Source organism: Equus przewalskii, chromosome 17 (genome assembly GCF_037783145.1).
Source record: "Equus przewalskii isolate Varuska chromosome 17, EquPr2, whole genome shotgun sequence".
In the NCBI taxonomy this organism is placed as follows: Eukaryota; Metazoa; Chordata; class Mammalia; order Perissodactyla; family Equidae; genus Equus; species Equus przewalskii.
In genome coordinates, this window is record NC_091847.1 from 65046451 (window position 1) to 65067308 (window position 20858).

General features: G+C 34.9%; 1 pseudogene; it reads right to left on the reverse strand.

Annotated features, from left to right (window-relative positions):
* Positions 1-18019: 18019 nt before the first annotated feature.
* LOC103542004 (large ribosomal subunit protein eL33 pseudogene) lies at positions 18020-18351 on the reverse strand (annotated as a pseudogene).
* Positions 18352-20858: the final 2507 nt, after the last annotated feature.

Here is a 20858-nt window from a genome sequence, read left to right on the forward strand (position 1 = left end):
TAAATTCTTCTAACAAACTTTTAGAAAGGGATCTGATTTGTCCTTAGGCTTTTATGTAATAAACGTATACATTTGTTCTTGCTGTGTTTGGGATATGTGAGCCCTCTAAAGCACAATGCCCATGCGATGGTCCCTCCACCCCAGTCAGTGGGTGGTCCTGTCCCTCATGGCACTTCTGTATTTGCTTTGTTTAACCCATAAATACTTAACCACATTCCCTTGTGCAAGTAACCTGATTGTCTGATGATCACCCGCCTCCCCCATTTTCTGACCTTGCTTATACTCCTTTTTTTTCCTTTTTCTTTTTGAATGGTTTTATTTAGGTATAATAAACATACAATAAACTGCACATGATTAAAGTTTAAAGTTGATAAAATTTGGCATATGTATATACCCATGAAACCATCACCACAATCAAGATAATAAGCAATCACCTGCAAAATTTCTTTGGATGCCTTTGTAATCTCTCTCCCTGTTCCTTCACACTCCCTCCATCCCAGAAAACCATTTATTTGCTTTCTGTCACTATAGATTAATTTGCATTTCATAGAATTTTATAAAAGTGGAACCATACATTATGTGCTCTCTTTAGTCTTGCTTTATTCACTCAGCATAATTATTTTGATATGCACCAAGATTGGTGAGTGATTCAATAGTTCATTGCTTCTTGTAGCTGAGTAATATTCTATTGTATTCCCAACTCTGTAATTTGTTATCCATTGGCCCATTGCTGGAGACACGAATTGTTCTGGTTTGGGTTATTACAAATAACATTCACAAACAAGTATAGACATATGCTTTTATTTCTGTTGAGTAAATATCTAGGAGTGGCATGACAGGGTCATCTGGTATAAGAATGTTTAACTTAAGGAACCGAAAAACTTTTTCAAAGCGGTTGTGTCATTTTGCATTTGTACCAGCAGTGTAAGAGAGTTTCAGCTGCTATACATCCTCCTCAACATTTTAACACTTCATCAACATTTTAATTTTAAACTTCCTAATAGGTGTGCAGTATTATCTAATTGTTATTCTAATCTATATTTCTCCAGTGACTAATGGTGTTGAAATCTTTTTATGTACTTACTGCTATCCATATACATTCTTTGATAAAGTGTCTGTTCCAATCTTTTGCTTTACTTATTGGGTTGTTTGTTGTCTTATTACTGAATTTTTTTTTTAATTGAGGTAACTTTGGTTTATAACATTATATAAATTTCAGGTGTGCATCATTGTATTTTGATTTCTGTGAATACTGCATCATGTTCATCACCAAAAGTCTAATTACCATCTGTCACTGTACACATGTGCCCTTTTATCCCTTTCAACCCCCCACCCCCTTCCCCTCTGGTAAATACCAACCTATTCTCTGTATCTATGTGTTTGTTTGTTGTCATTGTTGTTTTTTATCTTCCACATATGAGTGAAATCAAAAGATATTTGGCTTTCTCCATCAGACATTTCACTTAGCATAATTCACTCAAGGTCTATCTGTGTTGTTGCAAATGGTGAGATTTCATCCTTTTTATGGCTGAGTAGTATTCCATTATATACATACATACATACGTATATACATACAAATATAAATATTTACCACCTCTTCTTTATCCATTCATCTGTTGATGGGCACTTAGGTTGTTTCCAAGTCTTGCTTATTGTGAATAATGCTGCAATGAACATAGGAGTGCAAATATCTTTTCAAATTAGTGTTTTTGTGTTCTTTGGATAAATACCCAGAAGTGGTATAGCTGGATCATATGGTAGTTCTATTACTAACTTTTTGAGGAATTACTATACTGTTTTCCATAGTGTTAGCACCAGTTTACATTCTTATCAGCAGTATATGAGGATTCCCTTTTCTCCATATCTTCTCCAACACTTATTTCTTATCTTTTTTTTTTTTTTTAAAGATTGGCACCTGAGCTAACATCTGTTGCCAATCTCCTTTTTCCTTCTTCTCCCCAAAGATCCCTAGTACATAGTTGTATATTCTATTGTAGATCCTTTTGGCTCTGCTTTGTGGGATGCTGCCTCAGCATGACTTGATGTGGGCACTCAGGCTCTGAACCAGCAAAACTCTGTGCCACGAAGCGGAGTGTGCGAACTTAACCACTTGGCTGTGGGGCTGGCCCACTCCTGTCTTTTTAATAATAGCCACTCTGACGGGCATGAGGTGATATCTCATTGCAGTTTTGAATTGCAGTTCCCAAATCTTTAGTGATGTTGAACGTATTTTCATGTGCCTGTTGAAGTTTTGAGAGTTCTACATATATTCTAGATACAAATTCCTTATTAGACGTGCAGTTTGCAAGTATTTTCTCCCCATATGTGGTTTCTCTTTTCATTTCCTTGTCTGTGTTGTTCAAAGAGCTAAAGTTCTTAATTTTGGTGATATTCCACATATCAACTATTTCTTTAATATATTATGATTTTGGTGTTATATCTAAGAAATCTTTACCCAACGTAAGATCAAAAAGATTTTCTCTCACATTTTCTTCTAGTGATTTTATGGCTTTAGCTGTTATATTTAGGCCTATGAACCATTTTGAGTTTATTTTGAATATGGAGAAAGGTATGGATCAAGGTTCATTTTTTAAAATAAACGGGCATTCAATTATTCCAGCACAATATAAGAATTCTGTTCTTTCTCCATGGAACTGACTTTGCACTTTTTTTGAACATCACTTGACCACGTATGTGTATATCTCTTTCTGTAATGTCTATTCTGTTCCATCAATCTGTCTGTTTATCCTCACACAGTTATCACACTGTATTGATTACTATAATTTATAATATGTCCTAAAGTCAGATAACCTTTAGCATCCAACTTCAGTCCTCTTTTTAAAATTGTTTTGTCTATTCTGGGAGATTTTTAGTTCTATATGAACCTTAGAATGAGCTGGCAATTTCAACAAAAAAAATAATTTTGTTAGAATTTTGACTGAGACTGCATTAGTCCAACTTTAGGAGAACTGACATTTTAACATTATTTTGTGCTGCATTTTGTAAACAAGGTATATCTCTCAATTTATTTAGATTTTCTTTGAAATCTTTCATCAGAGTTCTGCAATATTCAGTGTATAGGCCTTGTACATATTTTTCAGACTTGTTAAGTATTTTATATTTTAATGCTATTGTAAATAGTATTTATTTGAATTTAAATTTCCAATTTTATTTTGCTAGCATATAAAATAAAATTAATTTCAGTATATTCATATCGTATCCTGGAGTATGCTAACATCACTTAGTACTTTTAGTTTCTTATTTTCCAATCTGCGTGGCTTTCATTTATTTTTCTTGCCTTTCTGCACTGTGTAGAACCTCACAAACAATGCTGAATAGAATTGGTGAGAGTAAACATTCTTGCCTTCTTGCTCATCTTAGGGGGAAAGTATTCAGTCTTTCATCACTGAGTATAAGTTCAGCTGTAGATTTTTCACAGAAGTCCTGTATCAGGTTGAGGAAGTTCCCTTCTATTTCTAGGGGAAGTTTTTAATTAGGAATGGATGTTGGAAATTGCCAAATGCTTTTCCTGCATCTACTGAGATGATCATGTGTGTTTTTTTCCTAATCTGTTAATATAGTAAACTATGTTGATTGATTTTCAAACTCTAAACAAACCTTTCATTCTTTGGATAAGCCTCATGTGCCCAATAATTTATTACACCTTTTTAAGTGTTTTTGGATTTGGTTTGCTATCATTTTGTTAAGAATTTTTGCATTTATGTTCACAGGAGATATAGGCTTGCTATTTTCTATTCATGTACTATTTTGATCTGGTTTTAGGATTGTAGTAATAGTGGCCTCATAGAATGAATTGGGAGATATCTTTTCTTGTTTACTTCTCTTGATGAGCTAGAGTAGCATAGATATTATTTCCTTTTTACTGGTAGAATTTATCTATTATCTAGAACTAGAGCTTCTTTCTAGGAAGATTTTTAACTGCAATTACATGTTTTTTAACAGACTTATGGCTATCCAGGTTATCTATTTCTTGAGTAAACATTGTAGTTGTGCTTCATATAAATTGTAAAATTTATTGATGTAACGTTTCCATAATATCCCTTATTATCATTCAAATAACTGTAACATCTGTAGTAATGTCTCCTCTCTCATTCCTTATATCGATAATTGGTTCCTCTTCTCTTTTTTTCTTGATCAGCCAGAGTAGAGTTTTATTCATTGTATTAATCATCTCACAGACCATCTTTGGTTTCATCATTTTTTCTATTCCCTATGGTTGTCCTGTTTCTTATTACACTTATTTTTGCTTAGTCGTTTATTATTTCCTGAATTCTGAGTTTCATATAGGCTGCGTGTAGTTGAGTTTTCTTATTTCTCTAATTTGATAAGCTCTATTTTTAGTTGGGTATTATGCCATTTATATTTAAAGCTATTATTATTAAAGTTGGTTTTAAATTTCTCTGTGTGTGTGTGTGTCTCTGTCTCTGTTTCACTCTCTCTCTCTATATAAATATGTATATACATATTTTGAGCCATGTGGGAATAAGTTACATAGTCTTTTGCTCCTAAGTATTAAACATAAAGATGTTCCCTCATGTAATCACATTACAATTGTCAATTTTATAAATTTACATTGATACAATACTTGTATCTAATTTAGCCTCAACACTTCAATTTTTCCAGTGGTTCTAATAATGTCTTTTATACTATTTTTCCCCTCTAGCAAGGGATCCAGTCTAGGGCCAGATACTGTGTTATCTGCCATCTCTCTTTAGCGTCCTCTAACCTGGAATGTTTCTGCTATCTTTTTTTATCTTTTATGATGTTGACATTTTGAAAAATAAAGACCCCTTTTTAAGACAAATTTTCCCCTTTTTTATTTGTCTGATATTTTCTTATGATTAGGTTGAGATTATGTACTCTCAGCTGGAGTACTGCATAATTGTGTTATATCTCTCTAGGTTATCACAGTCAGAGACATATGATATCTATCTGTCCCTCACTAGTGATGTTAAATTTGATCATCTGGTCAAAATAGTTCCCAAATCTTCACTGTTTAGTTACTAGTTTTCCTCTCTTGAAATTTATAATCAGTCTTTGGGAAGATGCTCTAATACAATGCAAATATTCTACTCCTAATGCAGAGTTCTTTCTAAGTTTATCATGCATTCATGATCTTGCCTAATTCAATATATAACATAGTGTTTATCAAATGATTATTTCGAAGCTTTAGCATTCCCTCCACATTGATCAGTTGGTCCTCAGTATTGACTGTAAAGAAGATATTTCCTTTCTCCATTTATTTATTCCTCTATTTATTATCAATATGGACCCATGAATTCCCAACCATTCAGTGGATTATAATTCATTGAGGTATATAGTTATTTTGGTGATCAAACTGTCCCAGATGTGGCTAGTCAAAGCCTCTTCAAACTGGCACTTGTATTCTTATGACATACTCTCATCATTCTTTTTTTCAGTATTCCTTACTTTCTGGCATAACAAGAAGTGCCAGAACCATCTTATACCTACTGTGCTCTATCCCTGGAATAAGACATTTCTTCAGGGTGCCTTGGTTCATTTTAGGGGAGAGTAGTAACAGAGAAGAAGACATGGGCACTAGGTGGGTTCATTAATACTGGGGTGTCATTTCTTCTTGATTCTTTCCTTGGACAGAGATGGGGAAAAAAACCACACACACACACGCACATATATATATACATTTATCTAAATTGTAGATACCTACATACATATACTTATGCATATGTGTACATAAACATGCATACACACATTGATAAACATATTGAAGAAATTATGAGTTCACACCAGTACCTCCAATTCTATACCCTACTTTTCTCAAGAGTGAAGGTATGTAAATAAGGTGCTCACAAATTACTTTGATTAGCTTCTTACTTCATTTCTTTTCCCTACAGTGTGGTTATGATAGTCAGTGGAAATATAATGAGGTCCATTTGTTACAGAGTTCTTTCAGTTTTTGAGTTCTTTTCTCAATTCCCATTTATATCAATTTATATTTAAAAGTTTGTAGAATATTACATGCCTTCCAATGTCAAAATTACACAGAAAAGTATAGTTGAGAAAGTATCACTTTCTCTCCCTTACGACTTCCACCTCACTCTCCCCTCAAGTTTTCCTAACACTTTTGTCTTTTCGAACAACTGTGAAACTTTGATTCATAAATCAAGCCATGACAGCACTTGAACTTGGGGAAAATCCAACATTCATAAATTAATTATTAATTTGACTTCTGCTATTTTCACTGTTCTCTTAGCGCCAAAAAGCTGTAAACACAAACATAAATATAGGGACTATTGTTTGGCACTATTTGATTAGAAAAGTGTTCTACATATTATCCAAAGTATACATGTGTACACATGTGGTTGTCTGCTTTTCATCAAAATGAGAACACAATAATGAAAATCTCCAAGGGAACTCACTGACCTCTGAGAATTTGTCTGTAGATCTAAGTACACGTAACACGTATGCTTTTCCAATTGTCTGTTTCTCAGGAATCATACCAAAATTCAGAAAAAAAGAAAAAGAAAAAGAAAATGCTGCCATTTTATAAGTTTATGTATAAGCCATTGTTTTTTGCTCTGCAGCAGTGTATACTTTTCATGGGGCACGTAAATAAGAGTTATATTTTGAAAAAATAGGTAAATATGTAGGTTATATTAAATACAATGTGTACATGTTCTTCCTAATGGTATGAGTGTGACTAAATATAAAAAAGCCCCTGAACTCTGACAATTTTTATTCACCTTCTTCATTTAAGTTTTGGTGGGAAATATACTCATTATATGGGATTATTTATTCACTGAAAAATGAATAGAGATTCAATGATAATAATCAAATTACACGTATAAAGTAAAATAGGATTTACCCAACTACCCATTTTCTTATACCTCTTCCTTCTTTCTTCTATTCCACTCCTAAGCCAGCCAGCAATCTGGCTCCTGTGCCACAAACTTGCTCAATACTTTTTCCATCTCAAAATCTCACTCTAGTCAATTCCTGTTCCAAGTTATGCCATATGTTAATTTCAAATTCTTTCTTCTCACTCTTCAGATCTCACTTTATCATATCAAGATTGTTGGTCACATCATAACTCTAGAAATTACATGGCAGTACATTGACAATTTTGTGGTGAATTAATAGCCAACATACTGTCAGATATTTTAATAATTGCAGATAAATCAGAAAAACAATAAATAACCAGTATCAGTACCAGATATTTGGCTTTAAATAATAAAATTTAATGAAATCTTATTTTCTTAGATTAATATTTCATAATTTAAGGCCTCCCTCCCACATTTTACTCCCTTATTTGGTTAGGAAATCTTTGTCAAAGTTACAGATGTCTTATTAAGCAGAACTAGAAAAAAAGTGTTACACTAAAATGAGAGTTGGGGATATTTTGATTATGACAAATAAAAAGTTCAAGGCACAATAAAACAAATAAGGAATAAAATGTTCCTATGTAAAAGGTTTCTGTGTAATTTTTTTTTATTTTATTGTTATTATTTTGTTTTGCTTTTTAGTGTGTATATAACTTTGCCACTTTGGTATGAAAGAGAAAGTTCTATTTAATAATATATGGAAGCTTCTCATCAGCATACTTGTCTTAAGCATAAAAATGAAATTTAGTTATCTGATGATACCAGATGGTGCACTATCCTGCAACATTAGCTCATGGTCTGAGGAAAATTGTAACACGTGGCAGACTCAGCAAAGAGATGGATTCCAAATCCTTAGCAGAGTTCTCAACGATGACAATAATATTTTGGCAAGGAAAAATCGATACACACAGTCTTGGCAGCAATCTCAAACTCAGATTGGTTCCACCCTTTTTCTTCACCTGAATTTCCAACTTTGTTTCAAAATAACTTTTCTTGCAGATTTGAGAGAAGTGGACAAACAAAAGGCCACTAACGGGGCTATAAATTTGTGAGGGTCAGCCCTGCGTTATCTACAGCACTGCTTCCAGATCCAGGCGGGTTGATATTTGGAATACTTGCCTCTGTAGCCTTGAAAGACAAGGGCAGATAAGAAATTTGATCAAAGTTAGGGGAAATAAAAGGGACTCTAATCATTTGGTGGCTTGGAGTTGTTCGAGCAGTCTATTGAGCATCCTGGAAAGCTTTGAATAATTAGTTTTAGAACAATTGACAACACTTATGGAATACAGTGACTAATATGGAATCAATGGACTAATATGTGGAACTTGATTGCCCAAGGGTTGATGCTGCCTGAAGACGTAACAATTTAATAGTGATTTTGAGGAATATATAGATAATAAATAAAGCCAGTTAAGAATTACTTGACTAAAGGTTCATCATACTGAGATGACCTCTGAGGGTTCCCCCATCCATTTCTATCCAGGGAGTCACTCAGTCTTGTGGTGAACACTAGGCTGGGCGAACCATGTCCTGGCCTGGCGGGCATTTTGAATATTCTCACTAAAATACAGTAAGTCTGGTGAACGAAAAATCTGTGTATATTCATAACAACTACCTCTTATCCGGCTGCAAAGAACAGTCTTGTGTGTTATTTACCAGATATTTATTTAGTACCCACTGTGGCTTCAAGAGTCTACTGAGGAGTTAAAACAAGAGAATGACTTGAAGATAACTATTGAAATATTTTCTGCTGGATTTTAGATGTATTTTTATTATCTAATTAAAAAGTTTAAGATAAAAAAATTTATCTCCAGGGATAATCTAAGTTTGTCTTCTTCTAAATACAGAATAAAGTCTAATACCCCTGCCCCACCCTTCCATTCATTCTCTTTCTCTCTCTCTTTTACTTCAAACAAATATCAAGAGTATACCATAAGCTAGGCACCATGCTCAGCTCTAAGGATCTGGGTGTGAGCTAAACAAACAAGATGACTACCTGCCTGGCTCTTAGACCCCAATAGAGGGCACAGAGGAATCATCAACTTGAATAGCATGCAATGACTGCTTTAGAAAGTGCAAGTGCTAAGTAGGTACTTCTCAGGAACCTGGCCTTTCTATGCTTCAGGGAAAGCTCCCTTGGGCAGGACAATCTGACAATGAAGAATACATAAAGTGGGTTGTGAGAAGAGTATGTCAACCAAAGTGTAGGTTGTGAAGGTCTGGAGGGAAAAAAGAAGATAATGAGTTTGAGGAACTTAATTTAGGACAGTCAGAGTGAAGACTGGGGTGCTGGGAGCTGAGATAGTAAAATGAGATAAAGAAAGCTAAAGTGATTCTTTATAAAGGGTAGGCTTTTCTCCCAAGGTGGGTAAAATGCCATTGGCAAATTATAAGTTGGTGAGTGGCAGAATCAAATTTGGATTTTAGAATAATTTCTTAAGAGATGGTGTAGAGAATAAATGTAAAAAGAAGAAAGACTGAAAGCAGGGCTAAAAACTAAGAAGGTTTTGCCCAAATCCAGGCAAGAGATGGATTATAGTGGCAACATCTAGGATGGGGATGTGTGACACTCAGGAAAGACAGCACAGATGAAGAAAATGTTTAGAGTTTGTTTCTTCATTCATTTGTTTTACAAATATTTATTGAGGATCTTCCACGTCCAGTACTTGGTACTCAAGTGTACTGGTATTAGGTACTGGTGCTGCAAGAAAGAACAAAACAGACAAAAGCTCTGTCTTCATGGAACTTACAATCCACTTGGAAAGATAATAACAAAAATAAGTTAAAATACACAGTATATCAGAGGATCCTAAGTAGTGAGAGGAAAAATAATGCAGGAAAGAGAAGGCAGAGAGCTGGTAAGGATATGAGATTTTAAATGAGATAGTCAAGGAAGTACTCACTGGGGTGATATTTGAGCAAAGATCTGCAAAAGATGAGGAAGCAAACTACGCAGATATGGGAAAGCAGTGATCCTGGTGGAGGGACCAGCAAGAGAGAAAACCCTGAAACATGAGAATGCCTGGTGCATACATCAGTATATGTTGGAGGTTAAAGCCATAGGACACACAAAAAGATTGAGGAAAAAAAGGGAGAGAGAGAAGAAGGAGAAGAAGGAGGAGGAGGGAGAAGAAGAGGAGGAGGAGAAAGAATTAAAGGGATATCTAGATTACTCTAAAAATAGACATTTAGATAGAACTCTTTCTCAAATGTGTTACAAAATTACCTAATCCTTGAATAGGATAGAGTATATAACATCTCTCTCTTATTGGTAAACATTATTGACAATACTACGTAATAGGGCTTGATCGGAGGCTAATGGATTTTGTAGATGTGTTCACTCCAACTCTGAATGTTTTGAGGATACTAGGATTATGATCTAGAAATAAGAAAGAAAAACTAATCTGCCTTTTAGTCTTCTTCTATCTATCCTCTTTCCTACTTTATCACATAAAAAATTTACTGGGCTGCACAAGCTAAATGCAACTCTTGTTTCTTATCAAGGAGAGAGAAGAAGTACTGTGAAAGGTCTTTGGCTCTAGAATCTATCATTGCCCAATTTCACCTCTATAAAACTATTCTAGATGGTTGAGGAAGTAAGAAATGACACCATGTTCAACGTTTTCCAGACAGTGTAGTGGACGGAGAACGGTGGCAAGATTGTTGTAGAACAGGCCAAGGGCGAGATCTAGATGTAACTGGATGAACCTCTTTGTGTGAGATTGGTGGAAAATATAAGAGGTATCATTTTTGACATCACTGCCTCTGGAAAACTCATCTTGACTCCTAAAGACTGGATCCTGTGCCTTTCACATGTTTTGGTACCACCTTTATCATAGCATTTGTCACTCTGAGTTGAAATTACTCCTTGTCAGCCCTCCAAACCAGACTGTAGACTTATTAAAGACACGGATTAGATCTGTTCCTTCACTAAGCCCTGCGCCTAGCTTAATGCTTAGCACTCAGTAAAAGTAGGTTTAATTCGTGAACCAGGGCATGAGCAAATTCGGCAGCCATATTTTCCCTACTAGGATCAACTGAAAGCTACCACCTTTTCTTTTTCATATCAGCTACTACTATGCAGCCATATTTCTCTTCACCATATTCTTGTGCAATCAGTATTTAATGGATGCTTTTACACTTATCTCTTAGACAATTTTATTATGTTAATATCAGCCCACCATCACTATATTCTGATATTTTTATGTTAATCCTAATGCTATCATGCAACATGTAGCTTTGTATCACCTACAAATTTGATAAGAATTTCTGCTAGGTCTATTAGTCAATTCTATAGGAATATTAGTTAAACTGATTTAGTAGCTCCTACTTCAACACCATCCCTCCAAGAGGTCTTCATTTATCTAGCAAAGGATAATATAAGACACTGCCAAAAGTCACTAACATGAGCATCTCTAATTAGCCTCAAGCATGTCGTCCAATTGCAAGGTAGTGATTTTGAGATTTATGTCCCAGCATTTTTAAGCATAATCATTCTTTTCTATGCAAATAAGGATTACATTACTGTCAGCACTTTCCTAAGTTAGCGTGAAGCACTTGATTAGAAATGCTCGAAGAATGCATGCGTGCATAATCTTGAGTCTTCTATAGAACAATGTGGAGCAGGCTCAATTGCTGTGACTGAAAAATAGAACAACGTGACAGCCAGATGAAGAATATGCCTGCCATAACTCAAGAAAGCAGTCACGAATAGACTAACTGGCCACCTCTGGATCATGGATATTAACAGTTCCAATATTTATTAACTAGTTAATAATATTTTTAAAACCCTACAACTTTTGATATGTTTCTTTGATCTCTTGGTATAAGAAACGTTGTGGTTGGAATGAGAAGGTAAACCTCTTTCTTCCTTTTTTCTAGGCTTATCTGAGTAAACTGTACACAATAGGAAAAAAAATTGATGTCACCTATCATTAGTGAGAGTTTGAAAGCTGTCACCTCATTCTGAAGCATCCCATTCAAAATTAAAACCTATCAGTCAGGCTACTCCAACTGAAAACAAAATTGAACTCAAGCATAGTAAGATAAATAAGAACAATAAACAATTACAGTAGGTACAATGCTCTATTTTTAAGTATAAAAATTTCTATCATGACCTTTAAGTGCAAAACATCCATATATCAACTCCAGAGGAAGCTTAACCAGTTTAACAGTTGAGAAAACACTTCATGTGCAATTTAAAAAAACCTTTGGTTCTCTTTCCCTGTGTTTTATATTAATGTGCTCTAGGAAAAAGGCTAACATTCTGTTAAATCTAGAGAATAGATGCACCTACCTCTGTGGGAGCTATTCGGAAAACAGAAACTTGTCTCAGATATAAAACACATTATAGGAAGGAGAAGCAAATTTGCGTAAATAATTGAAACTTCACTTTAATTGGGGGAGAAAAAAGCTTACCATATGATTTTCTCAGAAAATCATTGAATGTTCTAACTATAATAAACCCTAGTCGAATTATGTTTAACCTTGTCATTTCATAAATGAATTTATGCCAAGTGGCCAAGTGATTTGTTTAATATTACATAAATTATCATCTCTTTAGGGCTAAAGATTGTACATTACTTTTCTGTTTATACCCTAACAAACTCAGTGTGGTGCCTTGCACACAATAGGTATTTGAGTATAATTAATTAATTGATTGGAAACTGTTGGAATCATCAATTCGACCCCACTATCCACCTAGAGACACTTACATGAATTGTTGGAAAGTAATTTGAAGGCAAAAATGTAGAAAGTGGATAATGTCCTTGAAAACCAAATCTATAAGGTGAGAGCAAATCTATCAAATAATTAAAGTAAAAAAATAAAATAAAATAAAAATTGGAATTTGGTTAGCTGCTTTAATTTATTTAACTGTAATAATCTGCAAAGTTTCCTAGTTTAACTGGTTTTCATTTTCTGTAATTGCTTCTTGGCACTGACTAAACATGTACATCAAAATAAAAATGTTTGAAGAAAAAAATTCTCTTTGAAGAGATTGCAAAGTAATCAAGCTCTCTTTTGAAAAAATGATAACGAGAGAGAATGATAACGAGAGGGCCAAACTGAGAAATGTTGGAAAGTCTAGGGAATACTGTTGTAAACAGAGATGTAGGATCCTTTCAGAAATATTTGTCTAAGTATGTCATTTCGGGACAGCTCCCTGCCACATATGTAAGTTTTCTTGGAAGCTGTGTTCATTTCTGCACTGTCAGGATGGGATCATTTTGTACAGTTTACAACGTGGACAGGCCCTGAAGGGAGGGAAAGCCTAATTTTTCACTTTCTGGTTTTGCTTGGCTAATCCTACCTCCACATCGACTACAGTAAAACTAGGATTATCCTAACAGATTCCGAGAAAACCAAAAATAGGGTTAAAAAAATACAATTTAGTAGAATGAGATTCTGCTCACATAGACCTCTGTCTACCCATGTACATCCACACTATCTCAATTCAAGACAATAGATTTAAAGGACTCTTTCACTGATTTTTAAATTCCATAGAGTACTGAGATTTTCTCTTTTCTCTTTTCTTTTTACTAACACAACAGAAAGAGTACATCTTGACTACATCCTCACAGCATCTTTTCAAAAACAGTTTTGGATCTATTTTATGGGATTGCCTTTAAAATCATTTTATGAGACGCCACAAAATCGGAATCATTGCCTTATATTCACCTTATGTTTTTTGGTGCAATGTCACAAACTTGCTTAATTCTATGTATTCACCAGAAATTGCAACAAATTGTTTTTAGTAGTTTAAAAGAATTAAGCCTATGCTCAATGGATCCACCAATGGAAACTTTCAAAATATGTTTCAAAAAATACATAGCTGAGGAGAAAATAAGTAAAAGTAGTTACCCCAAATTTTTCATTGAAGAGGAAAATGCTCATTTGAATATAAACTTTCTGATCTGTTTAAAGGCATTTAGGGCTACTAAATTCACCTTAACATATGGGGATTAAAAGAACAGATTTTAGAACCAGACTTCCTGGGTTTGAATCTTGGCTCTGCCATTCATTGACTGTGTGATCTTTGGCAAGTCATTTTACTCGTTTGTAAAACATGTATAAAAATGGTGCATGCTCAAGAGGAAGATGGGCACGGATGCTAGCTCAGGGCCAGTCTTCCTCAGAAAAAAAGAGGAGGATTGGCAGCAGATGTTAGCTCAGGGCTAGTCTTCCTAGGAAAGAAAAAAAAAGTAGTGTATGCTCATAAGGTTGTGATGAGGATTAAATGAAATATATTTTTTATGTATTATATTTTAACATATATTAAATACATATGTAATTATATAAATAGAACAAGGCTAGCACATGGTAAGTACTACATAAGAATTGCTATTATGATTAAGAAAGGCTTTGTTTATGGTTTTAATTATGGAAGATCGTCCACAATTATGTTTCCATGACAATAACCTTCTTGACACTAACAGAATCAAAACACGTAAACTCTCCTCATAACTCATTCACTACACAGATGTTTACTGAGCACCTTATATGCCAGGAACTGCATCAGGCATCAGATATTTAACATTGTTCAGATTTTATTTTGAGGTGATTGAAGCACTCTGCATGATACTTTTTAGGGCTAGGTGCTTGAATGGCACAGTCAAAAACAACTTCTGAGAATATTTTAATTGTGGGAGACTCTCTTCCTCTTCCTCACTCAACCTCATTCCTTGCCTTGATCTATGTAAACTAACATTTAAAGGCCAAGCTTTCTCTTATAAGCTTAAAAAAAATTATCTCTTGAATACTGATCCAAAATAAACAGTTCAAATAAGATATTCTTTGGGAAAATGTTAATAAACTTGCCTCTGGCAAATTATTTGAGTTTCCTTGTATTTCTTTCACTTGGCAGGGATTTTTTAAAAAACAGGAATGAAAAAAATGTCGTAAGACTTTACAGATGGAGACTTTTATTCTAAAGAGACGATTTTCTTGTAAAAGCACTATTCAAGGTTGAGAATCATGAGGCTTTTAATTTACATACAAATTATGTAAATTAGACTGAAAAATAATGAAATCACCGGAAAGCTTAGAATCCTTGGTGTTGGACTGGATTCTCCGCATCTCGTCAGTCAGTCAGCCCTTACTGAGTGCCTGCTCTTTGAGACCGCGTGATAGGTACTAGAGATACAGTGACCACCACAACGAGCACAATCCTTTCCCCACGGACCTTAAAGTCTTGCAGGAAAAATAAAGTAATAATTACGAGTAACCAAGTAAATTATCATAATAAATAAATAACTACCGGAAAATAAATGAAGAACCTTTGGAATGCCGCCATTCAATAAGGTCCATATTTGGGCATTTTTTTCATTATTTTAAGATTCTATGTCTTCAGATTTCTTCACCCTAAACTCTTGATGGCCATTTCGCCCAAGTTTTAAGCTGTTGAGAAGAGGAAATGAGAAATGTTATCTTTATCTTTTTTAGTCAGGGAGAAGCAAATTCAACTACGCCAATGCAGGGCTGGGAAGAACAACAATGAAGGAAGCTAACACTAGGATGGTACGCATGGACAGCCGAGGTGTAGACTGGCTATCATTATTGCTGTTGATTCCTCCAGTTCACTTGCTATCCTTTCTTTTTATTAACAGCTAGGAAGGATTTTGCTAACTAGCATGGCTGCAATCATCAACAATTTGGTGAAATTCCAAAATCCACAGCCCCTAGAAATTTTCCTGGATCCTCTACTTGGAGAAACACTGCAAGCAACTTACAATACACTAAATCAGAAAGATTGGCCTGGAAAACCATTTATGTAATTTCTCTGCTTTTGTTTTGGGGAATCTTCCAAAAGAAGTGTCTAGAGAATCAGATATAATTTTGAGCAGGGTATGCTAACGTGGCTTCAACAATGACTTTACTTTTCTTGTAACTTTGCACTCAACATCATTTTTTCCAGTGGTGTGTCATGCTGTCCCAATTGACTGTCTGGCCATATTTTGCTCTGGTGTTTGCTATAGCAAAAAGTGTGGATATAAAATTACCTTCTTCAATTTGATGCTAATTTCAGTGAAATGTCCCAGGATACATCCTCTCCCCTCTTCCTCCACTAAATCTATCTGATTTCAAAGAGTCCATCAGTTCTAGACTACATTTTGAATAGGAAATAGTAACTCTGACATGTTAAATAATTCAAGAGCCTTATTTTAGCTGTGAATTTCTTCTTACTTAGTCCATCATTATGATACTTACTAATAACTAGCAGACATATTTCTTTCTTTTTTCTTCCCTTCTCCACCATAAAAGTATGTTGCTTATAGCACAAATTGGAAGATGGGGGGGGTCAGGGAATCCTCACACAATCCTACCCATTTTGATTGCGTGCTGCTTCCAACTGCGTACTAACCCTCAGCTGTTGGCCTCCCAACTGACAGTCACGCCCTAACTGAAATTTTAGGAGTGGCTGTTTCAGCTCACACCAGGCAGCAATCAAGAGTGATATAATCCTGATGCTGAATCTAGGTTGATGCGACTGCCCACTTTGCAGCTAACCTTGCCCCTAACAACCAAAAACTGGACTCCAATGCTTACATACAAGGGGCCTCTTGAGAAGACTATTACCGGACTTCTATATAGTATTCCTTGGCATACTCAACTCCACTTCAGTTAGTTTCCACACTTTTCCAGGGAATTTAAACCAAAAAATCAAGCAATACAGAACAAAGCTTGAAACATTCGTCTTACATAATGTGTGGGTGTTTATATTTGTAGAAGGGAATAGAAATTTCAATATTTTGACTTGATATTTTACATTTTTTTCTTTTTTAAAATTTCAACTGCAAGGAAATTGAGTCAAGGGAAGTGAAACAATTCAAACAAAAAAATGTGAGAACTCAGCATTTTGTTCTTATGATACTCATTTATATGCTATTTTTAATTTTTAGCCCCAAAATAAAACATTAAAACCGTGATGCATTTCTAGTTCAATTATTTAAATTTGCTTTGAAATTAACTTTTGACTTTTCTGTTGTTGTCTCTTATAATCCTTGGTAAATCACCTATGTTCTTTCTAGTTTACAAATTGGTTTATTTTTTAGTGGTCTCTTACTTTTGATCTCGTGGTAAGCACAGAGTTTCACTGCTTTCAATTTGTTTGCTAACCAGTTTTATTGTTTATTTTTTTTTCTATTTTAGAAACAAATTCATAACATCTGGAAGTTTTAAAAATCCATTATAAATCCAAAGAATTCCTATGCTGGAAAGAGTGACCTTCCTTTTTTCAGAGTAATGGAAATACTGGGAGTAATTAACTTATTGGAAATTACATGAATCCTAAAGGATACAAAGGAAATAGGTTACTTCACATGCATTTTGCTGGATTAAATGTTTCATATTTTAAATCACACACCGTTTGATACCTATTAATTGTCTACTATATGCAAGGCCATAGAATAGCTACTATGAAGTATAAAATGATGAAGAAACTCCAATCTTGCCCTGGGGTAGCTTTGAGTCTAGTAAGGGAGGTAAACAGCTGAGAATTAAAAGAAACTAAGAGCCCTGGGAGAGGTAAGGGAGGCTAGAGGAAGAAGCGAATTATTGCAACAGGGAAGATCAGAGAGATTTCCTATATTAGGTGATCTTTGGGTCAAGTCTTAAAAATTGTGTAGGATTTGAGCATATGGAGATGAGCAAAGATCATTTCAGATGGAGGAAGCATAAGCAAAAGCATGGAAACAAATAAATATGTTAGGGTTGGAGAAAGAGAGCCATTTGATTTGTTCAGAAGGTAGTGCCTAAAACAAGATGAATTACATATCAGAAATTACGTAAAAGAGCATTTAGCCCCTTGTTGGGGTGTGGGGGTGAAATGAAGAGGATGGTTGAACATGAAGAATAAATATAAAGCAATATTAATCTACTCAGTATCATCACCCAAAGATTAGTACTTTGAATAATCAAGATGGCACAACTTTTATGTGGAAACTCTCTACTTGGAGTGGTTTGCTTTCATTAGTCAGATGTTTTGACTTAATCACTTCATGAAATGTATCTAACATCTGTAAAATGGTGAAGGGTAGAGGCGGATTCCTGGTCTAGATCCCGTAAATTTTAAGAAATGCCTCTATTATTAAACACCTAATATTTTTTCCACATTTTTATTTACTTACTTTTCAATAAGTTTAAATTCTTGAGGGGTACAACGTCACATGGATTCTGTGTCCAATGGCCTTAACAGGAAAGTTGCTTCAGAATTTGGCACAAACCATGTCACTGTTTCTATGGGCACAAGTGCTCTTTCCCCAGATTACTCTGATTTCATTTGGTTTCCCACCAGAAGTCGCTGTGTTGTTCTTTGCTTTGTACACGTAAGACAATTCTTGCCCAAATAGAATTTAGTTTTATCTGAGGCATAAGCATCTTCAATGTTAAGACGAGCTGTGTGCTTCCTTTGGTTTTAGAGACCCCACTTACAGCAGCAAAAAATGTTCTTGGACAACAGCCTTCCTAACATACCTGCTATTTTTGAAGTCCTGTTCCCAGCAGGCCTCTGCAGGCCCCAAGATGGCAGAAAGAGAACACCTAATATTTTAAATACTCCATTCCAATCCAGTCATTCTTTTCTACATTTATCAATTACATATTCTGTACAAGGGACTGTGCTCGCTGCTGTGCATGATTTTAAAAAGGGGGTATGAGTGAAAACTGAGAGTAACCTGTAAGCAGGAATAAAGTAAATAGATAAATAAATATTAATATAAAGCAAAGCTACTAAAATGGACATTGCCACATGAAAGCCAAGACTCCAGAGGGCAGCACTTCGATCCTTGGGAACAAAAGGAGCCCATTTTCCATAGACTCCTTCTACCAAGAATCTAACGTTGGTATTACTCCATAAGCAATAGCATACCTAAATATACAGCTTCTTTAAACATGATTTAATGTATAGACGAAAACGAAGTCTTCAGACAATTAAGCAGAATATTTTTTACATGAGCAATAATGCTGACCTACGAGAAGTTAGCTGGCTAGAGTAATAGTCATGATAAGTTAAACGTGGAAAAGCCACATTTACTTCCATTTATTTTGGGAGAGAGGCAGAAGGCTCTAAATTCCTGTGATCTTAAGAATTATTTGGATGAAATGACCCTAAATATGGGCCCTCATTGAATATCTGAATATAAGAAATATTGATAAGAATTAAAATCAATCTCCATTTGAATCACACAGATCCAATGAGTCTGGCTTCAGCCTATTTCATGCTTCTATCAGAAGATCGTGATTTGGGCCTTCTTTTTATCTTCAGACAGAACTGGCTACATTTGAAAAGCTATTGCAGCTGTGTTGGATACTGCTGAAAATTCCTAAGTATGACTCAGATGACAAATTAAATCTGATAGAGAGTCTCCTGGGGATTTGCAGAGTGGAGGTTCAATCCTGAGAATGATTAAGTTAGCTGAAGACCCAACAGGGAGCTCCTAAACTCCTACAAGACGTTGCATCCCAGCCTCTGTGTCACCTTTGGAGCAAAATTTATAATCACACTGTTCTGGAACGAGTCAGGGTATTAGGTAATGAGACGAATTCCAATTTTCTATGAATTTTCAAATATAATTATAATAATTATGATGTCAAATAAATCATCATTGAATCATAAATATATTAAGACTTCATTCAGGAGGACAGAATCACAATACTCCAGAAACTTTCACAATTCAAACATGTACATTAAGGCAGTTTCCAGGAAAGTTTACCTGCTCAAATTTTTGCCACCCTTTAAAAGTATATGTGTATATGTATCATATATATATTTCTATATGTATATAGACATAAACACAGACACACTTATAAACACACACAAACACATATGTGAATCCTCTTGCATGCCCTAAGAATGGACTTCATCATTCACTATAAATTAATGAGTATTTACTCAAAATTTTTTAAATTATAGCAATACTGGAAATTACCTAAAGATTAATGATAAGCCAGAGGACAGTGTTCTTTCTAATTTGCCAGTCAGTCTACAATTTTATCCTTTCTCTTCTCTCCATCCTTTTACAATCCCCCACTAGAAAAAATACTGAAGTAAGTGCCAAATTTGTATTCACCCAATTCCTAAATTGCATAAAAATATCATTACCACAATCAATGACTAATCCAAGTGGAAAACATGGTGAAAAAAAATCTGGAAAATGTGCTGTTTAATTCCAATTCCAATGAGTAATTTTCAGAGTCGTGTAACCTCTTTGAACTTTCTGTTCAGTCTTGGGGTAATTTTCAGCTGAAAAATACAAGAGGAGAAATGTGGAACCTCGGGTTTAACTGTAAAGGATATAAAAAAGACAGGAATAGAGATATTTATCGTTTCCCAAATGAGTAAGTTGTAGCTCACTTCATTTTACTAAATGTCAAGGAAATGTGAGCCCTGTCCAAAAGTAAAATTTCTAAGCTAAAGAGAAGTGATTATCAATATAGTTCTATAGGAACAAAGATAAGGGACAATTAACTCTACCTCGGGGACGAAGAGGAAATTAAAGAAAAGCCTCTTGAGGAATTGGTCACAGGAATCACTCAAATATTTGCCTGTCAGGTCCCACCACCAATGTCATTGCCTCAATCTTGGATATGTCTGTGGTTAGATATGCCCAAGTCCTTCTACTACAACATGACATTTTTCAACCATATTTCTGGCTTTTCTACAAACATATTGGCATTGGTTCAAATTCTTTTAAAGGGAGCACAACTCTCCAAACGCGGCATCACCAATGTAAACTAAGTGAACTCCGGATCCACCTCTCCAGGAATAGCAAAGAAAATTTGCTTTGTATTTTACAATTGTAGTAAGATACCCTATTTTAAGCAGCAATTCTGCCACGGATTCAGTGTATTTTTAAGTGAATCTTATCACAGATACATTTTAAAGGGGCTTACAGTGATTTGAAGGCATATAGAAAATGTCCATGAAAATAATGCATCTCCTTGGCTTAAAAAAGAAGATCACACATAAGGCAGTACAAG